Source organism: Triturus cristatus, chromosome 11 (assembly GCF_964204655.1).
Source record: "Triturus cristatus chromosome 11, aTriCri1.1, whole genome shotgun sequence".
Classification (NCBI taxonomy): domain Eukaryota; kingdom Metazoa; phylum Chordata; class Amphibia; order Caudata; family Salamandridae; genus Triturus; species Triturus cristatus.
In genome coordinates, this window is record NC_140594.1 from 1,033,019,871 (window position 1) to 1,033,032,456 (window position 12,586).

The 12,586-nt window shown below is 41.7% G+C and overlaps 1 protein-coding gene across 1 annotated transcript in view; it reads left to right on the plus strand.

The window, feature by feature from the left end:
* Positions 1–621: 621 nt before the first annotated feature.
* The window catches only part of LOC146785865 (UDP-GalNAc:beta-1,3-N-acetylgalactosaminyltransferase 1-like), a 126,908-nt gene continuing 114,943 nt past the window's right edge, over positions 622–12,586 (plus strand). The window contains exon 1 of the mRNA XM_085633817.1: positions 622–915. The gene's annotated coding sequence lies outside the window, so the exon portion shown is untranslated. The remainder of the gene's footprint in view (positions 916–12,586) is intronic.

Sequence of the window (12,586 nt, forward strand, 5' to 3'; positions counted from 1 at the left end):
TCGTGTGTGACAGCCCGGTCGAGACAGCCTCGCGGGCTGGCGTCCGTCTAATTGCAGCCGCACCAGAGTACTTCACGGGTCTTTAAAAGACCATTTACTCGTTAATGAGGCTTTTGTTGTGTCTTCACCCCTTCTTACAGCCATTCTGCCTATGGCTGGAAGACTTAGCCCCCCCCGAAATCTTTTTCAGCCCCCCCCCCCCCCCCGAAATTTGGCTCTAGTTGCCTACCTAATATGAGTGGCTCTGTGTATGTGGGTGGCTTTGTGTGTGGCGCTGTGTGTGGCTGCAAATGCAATAGGTCTCGCATTTGAGAGTGATTAAGCTATTGACATTGTAAATAACAATGCCGTTTCTTTAAATGTTTTAAAAACAAAAACATAAACAAAAATAATGTCATGAGCAATGCCAATAGCTCTAACTTTAACAATGCCGAGACCGTTGCATTGTAAATGCTTGTTCAGAAATCGGCTGGCTGTCCGACTCTGACTTTCTCTCTTTCTTACGAGGGGCAAATGGACCAATAAAAATAGTTTTCAGTTTGATGGGCAGGCTGTATGGCATATGGGTACATCGGTAAAGCTTCCACCGCAGGATGTCCCGCCTAAGAAGTGCTGCCGAGTACGGAGCGCCATTTTAGGCTTGGGTGCAGTTGGGCCGCGTGGTGGGAGTGTGCCTTGCGTGCTTCGACCTGGGGATGTGTTTTGTGTTTAACATCCAAGAGCGAGCAAGAAGACCCCATCGTCGCCCCTTCACTTTCAGAAGTCTAGACAAAGCAGTCAGTCAGAGAGCGCCGCTGAGGGAGTGGGTTTAAAGAAAAACGAGAAAATCAAATTAATTATCATTAACATTCATCTTTCGGCAAGAGGTCCAAAGCGCAGCAGACTCCGAGGTCTCGAAAGCTTAGGCCGCGCCAGGTAGGGTGCAGCTGGTGTGCGATTTCGTAGGCACTGTCATTTATTGTGCTTCATTGGCCTTACACAGGGGAATATATTATTGTTCCAAGCATTACCTTCCACCTGAGGCCCGGATATTTTCAGGATGGAAACATGTTATGTAAAAAATTAATTTGTTGTGAGTTAGTACTTCTGTCACGTTTGCATACATGTCAGCATTTTGGAACAGGAAAGTGACATTATGAAAAAATAAATCGTGTGAATTCCTCCCCACTCCATTGACTTCTGTTGAAGCAGAGGCAGTTTCACGAGGGAGACAGCTAAAATGAAGAATTTTTGCTGTGAAACCCGTGAGCCGTGACACGTATGTTTGTTCAGCGTCCTTGATGTCGCCTGTTTTAAAATAACATAAATATTTGTAAACTGCACGTTTACCCCAAAGGGTTATCTTGGCGCTGATCAGCAGATCTTTATGGTTACCCAACTCAATGGCACTCATTTTATCTGCGCTCAGAAAGAATTAGAGAACCCGGTGGGATTTGAACCCGTGACCATGAGGTCGCACTCAAGCCCTTGCAGTGGATTTAGTCCACTGAGCCACGCCTTCTAGTTTTATTCTTTTTTGCATTGTTCCATCTCTTGTCCACAATGTATTTGTCGAACGCAGGCTGTAATTCCCTTTTACCGTGTCGCCCTCCTCCCCCACCACCCCACCCCACGCCTTTGAAGAATTTGGTTTGAAATGTTAATTTTATGTTGTTTTGTTATAGATGTTCATTTAAAAAAAAAAAATTGCTTTGCTTTACTTATATACCGTTTCCGAATCACTTACGTAGTTGCCAAGCAAAGCTTTCCACGTTCCCTCCTTCAGGTACGGTGGAATGAAACGGGCCCTGCTGCTTGTCAAGAATCCTGGAGGTAACCCCGAAACGTATCTCCGGAGTGCCAATGGATAATTTGCAACTCAACTAATACAAATATGAGAATCTCAAGTGCACGCGTAGGACGCGAGAAGCAGTGCTACTTACGTGCACAAAGGTGACAGCAGTTAGTGCAAGGGCCCTCTAATTTGCGTATGATGTGACATCATCACAGAAGTATCATCCATTGGCTATTAATCCTCTGGCATCTTTCAAGTGACTTTGCAAAACGCAACTTTCCTGGGTCAGGTATCAGTAAAACGATAACATTAATAACTGAAATAAAATAATTGCATGTCTTTTAAAGTTCTGTTAAGTGGAAATACATTGTGTTTGTCACAGTACGTGGAAAAGTGAGGTCCGGGTCTGTCCAAAACTGTTGTCTTTATGCAAACGTTAACAAATTGTTTCCGGGTTAGTGCAGTGCTATGTATGTATACTCTGTTTGTATACAGCTGTTTTCAAAATTGGAAGAGGGTTGAGTTTGTCTTGATGGACGTGGAGATATCGTTCCTGAACCTTGGTGTATAGAAGAATGCCCTTTGCTTTCTTATTTTCTTTTCTTGCACTTATATCTCCAATCTGAAGGTGTCTTAGGTACCTGAGTGCTGAGAGCCACCAGTGGTGGTGAGCTTGTCATCCAAGTAGGCAGGGAGGCCAGCTGTGATGGTGCTGTGGGTGATGCCGACTGACAAGGGGAGGCCATGGAGTTCCTTCAGGGTGTGGGTAATGTAGTCATAGTTGTTCCTGCCCTAACGAGATATGCTATAGCATGTAAGCTGCCCCTAAACGGGGGCAATGAGTTACAATTCCAAAACGGTTTATAGATAACTAGTGCAGGATAAAATATGTGGCACAAACAATTTTTGAGCAAGAAAGATATGAAAGCAGACAAGCTATTTGAAAATAGCTTGACTTCTAGTAAAGGCATGACTCAAGCCACGGTAAAATTAAACATTAGGATCTAGTGAGATAAACGTGGGTTCTTATACATTTGCCTTTGTTTTTTAAGACTAATAAACACAGGTCAGTCCTAGGAGTAAGGCAATGATGTGTTGTAAAACAAAACCATATTTAGGGCTTTCAACGACAGTGATTATTAGCATCTTTTTTTATTTTTTAAATTTTATTTTAGCCCAATCTTGCAATGATAAACGTATACCAGTATGAAATGTCATGTATGCTAAAATGTTTCAAATGTATATGCCCTGAGCCATGGCGACATAGCCATATCCCCTGCCTCGTCACTCCCCAGCAGCCTTTAAAAGTTCTAATAATAATTAGTATATATATATGTAGTTCCAGGGTGCATTTTGTGCTTTTGTAAATAAGCATGATGCAGATTAACCTTTTTAAGATATATCTGCTGAATTTTACACTGCATTTATTTATTATATTCCCCCCCTCGTTTTGCAGCACACTTGAAAAGCATTTCTGTGAAAGCTTTGCACTAATAAAATCAATGGCCTACGCAGTCATAGTCATCCTTTATTGTTAGAATAATTAAAATCATTACCTAGTGCTAGTGCAATAAGATCTGTCAATTAAAGAAGAACAGTGCAGTAAGCAAAGTGCAATTGCGAAAAAAGAATCAGCAGTTAGTTTTAAAATGTGTACTTTAAAAAGAGAGTGTGGTTAGTTAAAACTAAGATAGAAATTAAAAACGTACAGATACAGTTCAAATGTTCCAATGCACACAGACCAGTTTGTAAAAGGAATATGCTTGGATTTTTGTCCGGGCGACAGTTAAGTAGCTGTTGCCCTGTTTATAGTCCCCCACGACTCCTTGGAGGTGTTCAACAGCCTAATCGGCGCATTGTGAGTCCCATAGGAAGGGAGCATTAGTGCAGATAAAGAAAACCTTTGAAGGACAATATTCAAAGTAAAAACCATAAGTGTATTCAAAATTAGGAAGTATTGCAGAAGGTAAGAAGTAGTTAATGAATAATGCAACTGTGAGAGGTTTTAACATAAGAGAATTGTCCATAATTAAAATAGAGTTCTGTAATGAACTAGCATAAATTAATTTGTAAGTCAAGGAAAAGAGATAAATTATCAGACAGTCTACCTTGGAGACTGTTTGTTCAAAACAAAAGTCTGATTACAAAGTGATAATCCCGACAAGTGGAAGCTCGGTATGAAAGCATGGAAAGGGCCTGGCACACATCCCACAAAAGGTCCATTTTATAGTTTCAGAAAGTGAAAAATAACTCACTCAACATAGCATGAAGTGGTATCATAGGACTGTACTAGCAAACGTACATGACATAACCCAATCATCATCACAGAAATTGTGCTAATAAAACAGGCTTCCTTAAGGACCGCCTAAATTATGAATAAATAAGGATTCCACTTGCCCTACAAATAAAGGAAATGACATTACACTCTTGAAGCCAACACAATAAGCTATTTAAATATTAATGGAATACAGCTGTGGCAGCAGGCAGCAATAGCCTTGATTATTCAACACGTCACAACATCTTGACATAAGCTTCCTCCTACAGCACACAGTAAGATACAGTGCAAGGAAATAACACCATGATTAAATCCCATTTCAACTGATTTATGAAAAGGTAAAATGCAGAGGAGGATAAAACATGCACATAGGAAACTTGTTTGTGCAACATTTAAAAGCTAAATTTTCTTCAGCAGTCCATCCAAACAGGCTAAAAGCCCAGTAAATTAATTTTGCGGCCTTATTAGGTTGACTTGAACACACGTAAATAAACATTGTGATTAATAAAACACCCTGACATGCCCAAATGCAATTAAATGATTCTGCAAGCCTAGATCACTAACTGTCCCCTTCCTTAGGCCTCACAGTGCTGAACTACGGCTGCCAGTCCGAGGCGAGGGAGGCCAGCCCTCTAAGGTTGCCAGATGGACAGTTTTAAAAAAAATTGTTTTATTTTTACCGTCTTGGCCACTATTTTAATGTCTAAGCCAGAAGGAAAATTGGACAAAGGAGTAAAAGCAGGTATTTTTCTATGTTTTCTATTAGAGGATCAAAATCGACTTGCTGTTGGTTCGTCCTTGTCTGTAGCATACTTAGCAAAACGATGGACTGAAATCATAACTACAGTAATTACCAGGGGCTGAAATTAATTATAGGTTTCCACTTTCAATCCTTTTTTGGCCAGTGCAATGGGCATGCCCAGTGGTGGGGTTTGTAGCTCACCAGGTGATAGGATGCAGTCTACACCACACTGAGGCCAGTCTGGGGTTGCTTGCATTTCAGTTGCGAGTGGTTATATGACATAGCTGGAGTATTTGAATCTGAATGGGACCAAGGTGAATTTGTATAAGGTGGGTCCTTAACAGCTGTAACCAAATGAGTAAAAAAAAAAACACGGATGAGAATTTCCCCCAAGTAACGACCAGGGTATGAGATTTCAGGCTTCTACAGCCTTTTCTGTAATGACAGCTACTTCTGCTCAAGGAAAGTCCTGCCATGCTACTTGCATATTTTATCACTGTCAAATGCTGACAACATGTGTTATTATTATACTATGACCAGCTTAAGCTGGCTTATCGGTAATTACTATCAAAGCATTTCAGGCGAGGTTACAAGTAAAAATGCAAAACGTTCCTCAATATTAAATGCCTCCACATGAGTAATGAAATAACATTCAAATCATCATATGTCATGTGGCACAAAGGACATCATTGTTTTTGGATTTATCTAGCGCTTACTACCCTTGACGAGGCATTGAAGCGCTTTTTCGATGAGAAGCATGCTACTCCGGAGCCCAAAAAGGATTAGTAGTGAATTATTATAGGGAGATATTAAATGAATTTGAGTGGTGGGCATTTGAGTTTATTTGGAGTGAAAAAGGATAGTGGAGGGATAGAAGAGGGAAGGGTTTGCATTTATATAGCGCTTGCTACCCCTGATGTCAAAACACTTTTCGGCTGGTAGCACGCTACCCCAGAACCTAAACAGGATTTGTAGGGAATTAGTATAGTGAAATATAAAATTAATCTGATCGGTGGATATGTTAGTTGGATTAAAAAGGATAGTGGAGGAATAGAAGAGGGAAGGGCCTAAGCAAGAGTTTTATTTCTTTTCTTTTGGAGCCATAGCAGTAGGAGCAGGTTTGGGATGAGTACAGGGGAGGTGGTGGGGGTAGGAGTCAGAGGGAAGGGTTTAGAAAGGCTTGTTTGGGAGATCTGAATAGTAAAAGAGGAATGAGATGTAAGGAAGGTTAGAGGAGGGACCTGTCGAGAAAGGGTTATTTTGTGGATCATAGTAGTAGAATGGGGTTTGGTATGAGTCAGAGAGTGGAGGAAGAGGATATATTGAGAGGTATATATTGAGAAATAGGTTAGTGCATTGGAGATGTTGAATTAGAAGTAAAGTAATACTTATAAAGATACATTAGTACATGGAAGGTATATATATATAAGGATCGTAATATATGTAGATTTAAGTTTTTAATAAACTTAGACTTTCATGTTTTGCTATACTTTAATTTATTTGTGTTTATATATTTTTTTGTAATTCAATAGTGAAGCAGTTGTAGATAGTTATGATAAAATATGTACTTATTTATACTGTCACCTACATACATGTTAAACAGAATAGTATAACTGTTAAACAGAACTAAAGAATATCTATATATTTATAAACATAATTATTATACACATTTATTTAAAGCAATACACATATGTAGTTACACATCTATAGTCCAAATAAATGCTTATAGATAGAGGGATCTGCTGTATAGTTACTTTTGAGTATGGTGGTTATGTGGGGAAGAGCCAACTCTTGAGTAGTCTTCCTAAGATACAGTAGTTATCGTGGATCTTATGTTTGGGGGTAAAGAGTTCCATAGTTTGGCTGCTTGAACAGAGAAGGATGTGCCACCTATGATTTTTTCCGTGTATGGTGGGGTTTTGAGGCGAGGTGCCAATCTAGAGCGGAGGTTCCTTTTTTGAATGTATATGGTGATTTTATTTCTGATGAAGAGCAATCCTGTTCCATGTATCGCTTTGTTGGTGATACAAAGCAGCTTGAATGTGGATCTTCTGGCAACCAGTAACTAATGTAGGGTGTTCAAGGCACGGGAGATGTGGGCTTGTGGATTTATATGTAAGAATAGTCGGGCAGCAGAGTTCTGAATTCATTGTAGTATTTCATGGTTGTTAAAGATGATCCGTGATAGAGGCTATTGGCGAAATCAAGTTTAGATAGAGCAAGAGAGAGATCGTAGCCTGAACCTTGTGTTGAAATCTCAGGTGGGAAAAGATGCGTTGCATAGTGTTTATAGTAACAAAGCTTGATCTTGCTAATTTGTCCACTTCGGCATTAATTGATATCTTGGAGTCTATGGTAATTCCAAGGTTTCTTGTTTCCTTTGATGCTTTATGCGGTGTTCCCAGATAGTCAGGCCAGGCGGCGAGTGGGTCATCCTTTTTGTGAACGCCACATATGAGTATTTTCGTTTTGGAAGCATTCAATTTGAGATGGCTCCATGTCATCCACTGATCCACAGCTCTGAGAGAACTGAACATTTCTGAGTTTCCAAAGTCTTTGGGGTTTTTTAGTTTAAGGAGTATTTGTGTCATCTGCATAGTTATAGCATGTGAGGTGAAATTGATTGATCAGTGCCGGTAATGACTTCATGTAAATGTTGAAAAGCATGGGTGAGGTGATAGAGCCTTGAAGGACCCCCTCCCCCTGCTTTTGTGAAGTACAGTTTGGACAAGAAAAGGGGGGGGAGGTATGAATGACATTAGTTATGGTTTGAAGGTAGGATGTGATCCATTTGAGAGCAGTCCCCTCTATGCCGGCTTCGTAGAGTCTTTGTAGTAGAATGTCATGGTCATTTGTGTCAAAGGCAGCTGAGAGGTCCAAGGGAAGTAGTGCAGCAGCCCCGTTTCTGTCAACTGTGTTTTTAAGGTCATCCCAGATGGCAATGAGGGCAGATTCTGGGCCTATTCCTGAATGGAATCCTGTTTGGAAGTCTGAAAGTATAGAATTATCTTCAATAAATTGTGACATCTGGGTGAATGCTGCTCTTTCTATCAGTTTCCCTAGGAAAGGTTAATTTGTAATTGGTCTGTAGTTGTCGGGGTTAAGTGGGTCCAGGTTTGTTTTCTTTAGCAATGGACATATGTATGATTTTTTTTAGATCTTCTGGAAATATTCCTGTAGTTAAGGAATTGTTAATGATTTTTCTGACTGGTGTGGCAGCAGAGGTAGTTAGAAGAATTTCTAGTAGGTTTGTGTTGGACACTGGTCTGAACAGCTGTCGTCAGGCCTGCCTGCTTTGGCCAGGTCCATAAATTCATTTTGTGAAATTTGTTGGGAGGAATGGAAAGAACAAAAGTAATCTGTGGGAAATGCACGTTATGATACCTCAGTTGGTTAATGCGATCACTGCAGATGTCTGCTTTGAGATCTGAAAGTCACAGAATTAACTCTTGGATGAAGTAGTGCAGAGTGGTGACTTTATAGAGCTTTGAGATTCTAGCCTGAAACGGAAAGGACTGTGAATATGTAAGTTGTAATTTTACAAAAAAAATTACACGGAGTATACGCTGCCACAAAATATTTAGTGTTTTAGATAAACAAGTGCTTTCAAGGAATACTTTAGGAATAGGTAATCAGACTGTACTTATTACAAACATTTTTATAAGTCCATTAAAATGTCACTTTCCACAACTCGGTCTCCTAATGGGGAGTGATTCTGTTACGGGTTGTGGAGACTGGAAAGAAGGAGCAAAACAGGCGCTGCTCGCAAAGAAGCACCGGATTAAGTAGAAGCATAAAGACAAGAAAAGAGAGGCATAAAGCCTATCGTATATACGATGGAAGACAGCCTTCCATGCAGAAAATAGAACACACTCCGGGAAACATCCATTCCTCTGAAAGAACAAATTTGTGTCCCTCAAGAACATATTGGCCCTGAAGAAGACCTTCCCCACAACCACCATCAAGGTCCATTCCCGAAGGTCAAAACGCATCAGCGTACCCCATAACAAGGTCAAGAGCATAAACAAATAATTAATTGGTGTATTTGAGGCACCCTACAGAAAGCGCGACTATGGGCACCGCAACAACCTCATCAGGACTTTAAAACAGTGTTATTGTATAAAAATGTGCGAGGACGCAAGGGTACTTGGTCCCAGCTATAAACAAGAGTAGGATTCTAGATACTCCAAAAAGACATCTGGTTTATTTTGCCACAAACAAGAGAAACAAAGCACTTGTAAATATATGCATTATATGTGTAATGTAAAAAGACATGACATGTCTCTGTGTTTATGACTTGTTTATGAGTAAGAGATGTCTCAACATATATTTATCTGTTTAATTCGTGATTTTTTACTATTTGTATAGTGTCACAGTGAAGTACGTCACATTTTTTGTTACTGTAAAGTGTGTAAATTGTGTTTATATATATATATGTGAAAATATGATATTGAATATTTGCCCCAAAAAACCAAAAAGAAAGATAGTGAATCAGACAACGGCCCAGTGTAAGAGTACTCATTGAAAGAGTTGGGTTGTACTTAACAGGGATCCATACTTTTTGTTTACATTTGTACCAGAGTTAGAACAAGTTCATTAGTTGAATTTAAGCAGGGAGACATGTACAGATCCTGGCTCTAAAACTGATAGCAATTTAAGGTCTGAGAGGCATTTCTTGACATAGACTTTCCACAACTCCTCTCCCTTACCGTAGCTCTTAAAAAGAATACATCTTTGTTTCCATGAAGCTTCAAGCCTATACTTTCTCCCAAGCAGCGTTTATGTTTGAGGATTATTCAATATCACACATTTACATTTCTTTCAAGTAGCAGGTTCGTAGGTGAGAGGGCCTGCCTCTTCTTTGTCTCTCAGTTGCTCAGTCAGCTTCACTTTAGACCCTTTTTTCACTTTCACCCAGAGGCATCTCAAGGTCCTCATTAATCATTGAGGGAATGTTGTTTTTACAATAAGTATGGTAATTGCTTTTGCAAAATAATAAAAAACATTTTTTACCTCTGTTTCCATGCAGATTTCCTTTCAGGTGAGTTGAGGGGTTTAAAGGTAGTAGGCCAGCAGGGTCGCATTCAGATCCAGAGAGGTTATCGCCCGGACCTCCAAATAATGGCCATCGGAAAGCGGAAAGGAGCAAGCTCCATGGAGTGAGCCAGCGATGGCCTAGAAGAGGGGGCACTATGACACAGCACATTTTTGTGTATACAAGTGGACAGAGACCACATCCTCAGAGAGACGTTCAAATGAAGGTGATGAGCTACATGGACTGTTTTTTAAACATTTTTTTTAATACCATTTACATAGTGAGACAGACAGCCTGCTTTGGGCCTCAGGCCTAGGAGTGATGACCCTGTAGAGTGGGCAGAGGAGTAGGTATCACTAGTGCTGCAGGTGCAGTGGCACTGAAGCTTAAAGGTGTGAGCAGCCAAATAAACCTCAGTTATGGATGGGGTAGGGCAAGATGGAGACCCATATTCTTAATAAGCGGAGACTGCACGAGGGCAGTAGCTCTTATTAGTGAACCGGGTGCAGTGGCTTTGGGGCCCAGAAGTGTGAGGGGCCCACTGCATCACAGTTATGACTGTCTTACGTCACAAAAGAGGCAAGTGGTTACCAGTTTTAAGTATCACTTTATCACACTTTCAGGTGGAGATTATGGACTATCCTTTTAGGCCATTCTTAATGTATAGATCTGTTCATGTTACTAGAAGTGATGTGTAAAACCTACTGCATACATATGTGATACTCTAGAGAGTGTTGCCATGGAGCATTAGTGCAGTTTTCTATCCAGAGATCTATTCTTATTTGTGTTGTCAAGCGGGCTATTGATTTTGTGAACTCTACATAAACACAAATTAGATAGCAAATTTAGAAACGGAAAGCAACTTTTGAAAGTAAGGTTATCTATTTTAAAGTCGCATGTCTGTTGGTTCTGGTGGTCCAGTGAACTAATGCATCCTCTGTAAGATATTTATTTGACATGTCCACATGTTCAAATCCCACCTGGTCCCTTCATATCTCAACTTTCAAAGGGCAATGAAATGATTACCATTGAGTTGGGTAACACTAAACATGTATTCTGCAACAACGAGATACCCTTCAAGTTGATATCTGCTCTTGGCCTTTGCTGGAGTGAGCTCTGGTCTCTAGGAGGACATGGGAACCCTAGAATGGACCTGGAGGAACAGCTCCAAAAAGAAGGAAAGGTTGTGAATTGAGAAACCAGTTGCTTTAGCAGGACATTGTCCAATGCATATCAGACTTTGAGAGGACTTAGCTGGATACAGCCTTCAACCTTTTCCCACTGGAAAAGTTCAACTTACAAACACAATAGTCAAATCTTTGACCCCGTGGCCCAGAAGAGATTTGACAGAGGCAGCAACTATAGCAATGCGCACTCACTTGGACAGACGGTGAGTCCCGCACATGCACTATTTGTATCGTTGTCCTGCAGCAAGCTGAGGGTTCCTCAAGGACGTGATGGTCCCACGTATATGCTGATTTGATCTGCCAGCAACTTAAAGATAATGGGTGCACCACAGTTACCTTGTGTAGGGTGCTGAAACAGTTAATTAATGCCCTAAATTGCCTTGCCCTACCTGCTCCATCATGCACATCTTAAATGACTGGGCTGTACGATTAATACTAAGAGGCATGACGTTTGAATAGATAAATTGCACTTATTGCCCAATACTCTAACATTTCCAGGTTTGAATGGCACAACAGACCATGTGGTTGTGGGCAGTGGATAATGGTTGTGGTGAACATGTTCCATTAGAACGCCATACCATTTCATTGATTTGCGACATAAACACTAATCAACCCCCCACAGCAGTGTCGCATGGTTCCTTGCTGCTGGGAGTAAAATCAAGAAAGGTGACACTTGCCAAAGTAAAAAGCTCTTCAGCCAGAGACCAGCAGTGAAACTGATGGAGGAGTAGGAGGAGAGGCTGTGGCACTTGCGCTTTGTTGCTAGAAATGAGGAGAATTCTCAAATGTATTGATACTAAAATAGATATGTTGACTGCGAGGATCAACTTTGGGAGCAGCTTGCCAAACAAGATATCAGGTTTGAGCTGACAGAGAATTGAGTGCCCACCCCCGCGACACTGCTGTTTGCAATGACAGGGCGGGAGCCTCGCGGCTCCCGCCCTGTCATCGCAAACTGCTTTGCTTCATTGAAGCAAAGCAGATAGCTTTTCCACATGTGAAAAAGCAATGCCCGCTCCTGCAGGAGCCGGGGAGCCGGCTGAGACCGTGGGGGCATTGGGGCTTCCCCCACGGTCCCCAAAGGAGAGGGCCAGCCCCGGGGGATGGGGTCCCCGGGGCTAGAAGTGGCCGGGAGGGGGGCCACGCAGCCCCCTCCCTACAAAATGTTTTCAAAAAAGGCGGGCCGGCCACAGGGGATGGGGTCCCCGGGGCCATAATTGGCCTGAGAAGGGGGTCCACGCGGCCCCTCTCCGAAAAAAAAAGCAATGGCCAGGCCCCCTCCCCAGTAAAAAACCCCAAAATAAACGAGGCAGAGCCCCAGGGATGGGGTCCCCGGGGCTGAAAGAAGACTCAGGAGGGGGGCCACGCTGCCCCCCTCCTTGGTAAATAGCTAAAAATATATATATATAGTGGCCATGCCCCGGGGGAAGGGGTCCCCGGGGTCGAAAATGGCCTCGGGAGGGTGTCCACACGGCCCCCTTCCATTTTAAAATAATAAAATTGAGAAATTAGGGGTCAGGCCCTGGGGGATGGGGTCCCCAGGGCCCAAAAAAAGGAAAGGAAGCGGGGCCAC